Raw genomic sequence first — 5,509 nt, 5'->3', positions numbered from 1 at the left:
CAAATCCCACTCATGAGGGCTCCACCCTCACGGCCTAATCCCCTCCCAGAGGCCCCACCTCCTAAAGGGGCCTAACCCTTGAGGGTTAGCATTTCAACATACGAATTATGGGGGACACTGACTTTCATTCGATAACACATTGGGTTTTTGGGGGGAGTGTTAAATATTTGCTTTATTTCTTATTTATTTATTTGGCCGCTCTGGGTCTTAAGTGCAACATGGGGGATCTAGTTTCCTGGCCAGGAATCAAACCTGGGCCCCCGCACCGGGAGCTCACTGTCTTAGCCGCTGAACCACCAGGGAAGTCCCCACATTGTTTTAACAACAATTACATCATTCTGTATCTATAGTTGTGATTTTTTTTTTAACTGACAATATGTCATTAAAGGGTCTTCTACCATCTGATTTTCAGTGGCTGCTTAGTAATCCATTGGACCATGAATATACCATAACCTATTTAGCCAGTGCCCTATAATTAGACACGTATGTTGTATCTTGTCTTTAATACTCCATATGTGAAGGCCAATTTTTCAAAATGATGAAAACCCTGGTTTCATGGGCAACTTCATTAGCCAGGGAATCGGCAGGATGAAAAAGATTGGAGTTGTATATAACTGCTGAAAGAAAGAACGTGGATATAGATTGCTAAATTAGATACAGCCATATCTCAAAAACACAGGGATCATCTTTGAGGTTATTTTCTAAATGACAGAAAAGAAAACCTATGTACTTTATCAGCTGTCTACAAATTAGCCTCTAACGTCACAGAGCTGTAAAATGTCTGATCCCTGATTGATGGCAACCAGAAAGTCAAAGGAAATTACAGCTCCTGAGAGAATTAGTTGACTTTCAGGTGGGCTTGTTAGAAAACGCCCTTCCATGACTTTAAAAGGATGCCCCACCCTCTTTTTGCCTTATTTCCATTTTTAAAATTGTTTTTCTCAACACAAGGCAACTGTAATAATTTCTATTATTTTTATTCACATTCAGTGAGCACACTGTAGCTGAATTTTTACAAAATTTTCAATGGACAATTTTCCACAAGCACGTTTCTGAGTCGAAGAGAGTATGTATTTATGGCTTCTGATGCATATTGTAAATTGTATGATATATCCTTCCGTCTGCAGTGGGAGGAAGTCTTCACTCTCCTCCGCCCTCCCCAATATTGAAAGTTATTCTTAAAACCTGTACAAATATGGTAGATGAAAATGTATCAGACTTATTTTTATCTATACTTCTTGACTTACTAATAAAGTTGAACATTTTCAATATGTGTATTGGCCAGGAAAATAGTGTTTTTAAGAAAATATAACTTTAGACTTCCCTGGTGGTTCAGCGGTTAAGACCCTGTGATCCCAGTGCAGAGGGCCAGGGTTCAATCCCTGGTCAGGGAACTACATCTTCCATGCTGCAACTAAGACTTGGTGCAGTTAGATAAATTTTTTTTTTTAAAGAAAATACAACTTAAAAATCCAATAATAATGTTAATATACTTTTACTCAGCCTCGCGACGCCTCTATTTTCTCATCTGTAAAAGGCTGATAGTAATGCTGACCTCCAAGTCTGTTGCCGTCAGTTGCCTAGAATCATCTCCCCCCCAAAATCCTTGCCCTCAAATTCTTAACTCACAATTTTTTTCTGGGGCATTTGAAATTAAGACAGAGACTAAAGCACAAGTGAGCACCCAGCACAGTGCAGGGAGAAATTTTCACCTTTAGATCTTTAGAATTCCTAGACAATGAAGGTAAAGTCCCTTGGACAGGACTTTAGCCTCTGGCTCTTAGAGTTTATCTTAACAAAGGCCGTTCTGACCAGAGTGAAGCTTCCTATGGAGGTCTGCCTGGAGGAGGAACGGCAATGAAGATCATTTGTTGGGTGCTTTCTTTTTTCCTTCCAGTTTTATTGAGGCATAATTGACATACAGCACTGTGTAAGTTTAAGGTGACAGCTCCATGATTTGACTTACATGCATCCTGAAATGATGGCCACAATAAGTTCAGCGAACATCCATCATCTCATATAGATACAAAAGTAAAGAGTGTTGGGAGAATTTCCTGGTGGCCCGGCGGTTAAGGCTCTGCCTCTCACTGTAAGGGACGCAGGTTCGATCCCTGGTCGAGGAACTAAGATCCCACATGCCACTAAGCCCCTGCGCCACAACTGGAGAAAGCCCACACGTCCCAGCTACTGAGCCCACATGCTCCAGAGCCCATATGCCCCGAGAGAAGCTTATGTGCACCCGCATTAGAGAAAGCCCGCAGGCTGCAAGGAAGACCCAGGGCAGCCAAAATAAAATAAAATAATAGGAAAGAAAGGGTGGTGGGTGTTTTCCACGTGCAAAGTTTCTGCACATCATCCATGTAGGTCTCACACTGACAGATCCCAGGAGCCACTTGGAGGCTCTGTCCTTCATCAAACCCACGCTGGAGTGGAGTTTCCTTCCCTCCCAGGGATCTCTGTGGGCTTGAAGTGAAGTCACTCAGTCGTGTCCCACTCTTTGCGACCCCCATAGACTGTAGCCCACCAGGATCCTCCATCCGTGGAATTTTCCAGGCAAGGGCACTGGAGTGGGTTGCCATTTCCTTCTCCAGGGGATCTCCCCGACCCAGGGATCGAACTCAGGTCTCCCGCATTGTAGGCAGACGCTTTACCGTCTGAGCCACCAGGGAAGCCCTCTGTGGGCTTGGCAAACCCCATCTCGAAGCTTAGGGAGCATTTAAAAAGGAAGGACGTCCTGATACCTGTTACAGCGTGGATGAACCTCAGGAACATCATGCTGAGCACAAGGAGCCAGACACAAAGGAACCACTATCGCATGATTCCGTTTATGAGAGACATCCAGAAGAGGAAAATGCATGGAGCCAGAAGGCAGGCTGGTGGCTGCCAAGGTCTGGGGACAGGGGACAAGGAGGGTGACTGCGTAACAGGAACAGGGCTTCTTAGGGTGATGAAAACATCTTGGAACAAGACAAGAGGTGATGGCTACACGACGTCGTGAAGGTACCAACCGCCACCTAGCATTAAAATGATTCATGATTGACTTTCTGTGATAGGAAATTTACCTCCAGAAAAGAAGGTGACTCAGGGGACTTCCCTGGTGGTCCAGTGGTTAAGACTCCATGCTCCCATGCTGGGGGGCCCGGGTTCCATCCCCGGTCAGCGAACTAAACTCCACCTTCCGCAACTAAGACCCTGCACAGCCAGATAAATAAATAGTATTTTAATGGCTCAGGAGAGGAACAACTTTGCTGCCTAATGTCTCTCGGAGTTTATATTCTCAGTTAACGGCTGCGGATGGGCAGTCAGTAATACATAGTATCAGGAGGTAAAGCTCAGACTTCACGGGAATAAAATGATCTTTTGTCCTGAGTTTTGGGTATGGATCTGTAAGATCTCTGAAGCCCATCCATTCCATCGATATCATTTAGTTTGGTCTTCTACCTTTGTAGCACCTTCACGGCACCACAGTGTTAAATATATGATTTTTTTCTATTGTAAAACACACACAACAGACACACAAAGATGAGGGACAGAAGCTGCTCAGTCACCAGCTGGTGCTTCCGCGGCATCTGAACCTCGTCTGGTTGACACGAGGCCAGGGTGTGGTTACGAGGATACCCCGCTTGCGGTGGACCGCAGGAACCAGGGCTCTGGAAGTAAGAAGCTGTGTGTCCTCCTGGCTGGCGTTCCCTGGAGAAGCTCCTTCCACTTGTAAAGAAATAGGAACATGTTACAAATCATTTCATGTCACTTTATGGGAAGCATTTTATCATCCTTCTTCCATCCCCTGCAGTCTTTTGAAGCTCTCAAGTTTCCCTCTGGTCCGAGTGATGCTCAGCCCTCTTTGCAGCAGGTATTGATCTGGGGAATTTCCAAGAATTGATTCTCCTAACAGAGGCTGCCAGATACCAGGGCTGAATCTGAGGCAAACTCAACACAGGCCCCGGGGCCAGCTTCCCGTCTGAATCCTTCCAGCTCCAGAAAAGAGAGGGTGGGGGTGCAGGAAGCCTCAAGGGCAAGGTCAGGTCTAAATCGCTCCTTAGATGCACAGGGCAGCTATGCTTGCAAGGCAGAGATTGTGGGCACCTGGGCCCCACCCGGGTTGGAAGCAGGGGCTTCCTCCCTGCTGTTTGCACAAAGCACCCCTTTTGCACATCAAGGTTTTTCGGGTTCTGGGATGCTCCCTGGACAGGTGTGGGGACATCTGGAAGCAAGGAAGATGTTAGCACAGTGGGAGCCTACCTCTGCTACTGCTTGGCTCAGCTGGCACTCTTGACTCAAGGCATTTTCCTCTCAGACTCAGACCTGGTTAGAGATCTGGACTGCAGTTTCTCCAGAGGTCAGGGCAGCCAGAGACACAAGCTAGGAGCAAGGTTTCTGGACCAAAACTGGACTAAACGAAAGGGCAGCAACTTTGGGGCAAGGAGAACTGGACAATAGCAGCAGTAATATTAACTGCTTCTATTTACAAAGGAGTTCAGACACATCATTTTTATCGATTCTCACCCATGGCCCTGTGAGAAATGGACTTCTAGCTTCTATCAACCCCACTCGACAGATGAGGAAACTAAGGCTCAGCTAGGTTCATGATTCCATATTAGCCCAGATCCCACAGCTGGTAGGGGTGTAGCCAGGACTGAAACCCAGGGAAAGAAATATAGCTATATTATGAGACTGGAAACTCTGGGAAAAGAGAGCAATCATCCCTCACCCTTCGCCTCCCCGCACTGTTTAATTTACAGCCAGATGGTACAGCAAGTGGGGTGGCTCGAAAATGTCTTGAGACTAGCCAAAAAATGCTGAAGACAGCGGGCTTTCCCAGGCCCCACCCTGCCCCTGGAATCCCAGGCCTCCCTGAGCCTCGCGATGGTCCATCTGACCCCTCCTTGTGGAAGAAACACTTTGCCTGCCTTGTCCCAAGACCAGCCAGGGAGCTAAGGGTGAGGGTCATGGGAGTGGCTGGCTTGTCGCCTCTTTTTCTTCCTAGAGCGTCCAGGGCAAGGAGTGGCCAGCCAAGGACGCCCAGTTGGGCGCCGGCAGCTCCAGGGAGCCCAGGGTCAGATTTGCCTTTGTGTTAAGAAAGTGAGATCTCTCCACGTTCAGACTTAGCCCGTTGCCTGGTGGAAAATTCCAGACTCTGGGAAGTGCTGGTTCCAGGCACCCTGAGAGAGAGGACACCCGGCCAAAACTAATGGATCACAGTGGTGGCTCTGGCTTTATGTTCGGAAGGCCTGGCCTCAAATCTCTGCTTTTCCACGTATTTGCTGTGTGACTCTAGGGAAGTCACTGACCCTCTCTGAGACTCGGTTTCCTCCTCTGAAAATGGGGATGAGAACAGTAGCTGCAGAGCGGCCGGAGTGGTGGAGGGGGCAGCAGCTGTATGTGGGCGCTTTCTGATTGCCCAGCCCCACCTAAGCTCTCCCTGCTCTGGTCACATGATGCTCACAACAGAAACCTGCAAGCTGAGTCCCATGATCAACCCCATCGGACAGCTCCAGGCCTGTCCAGG

The sequence above is a fragment of the Capra hircus genome, chromosome 11 (assembly GCF_001704415.2).
Source record: "Capra hircus breed San Clemente chromosome 11, ASM170441v1, whole genome shotgun sequence".
In the NCBI taxonomy this organism is placed as follows: Eukaryota; Metazoa; Chordata; class Mammalia; order Artiodactyla; family Bovidae; genus Capra; species Capra hircus.
This window is presented reverse-complemented; position numbering follows the sequence as displayed.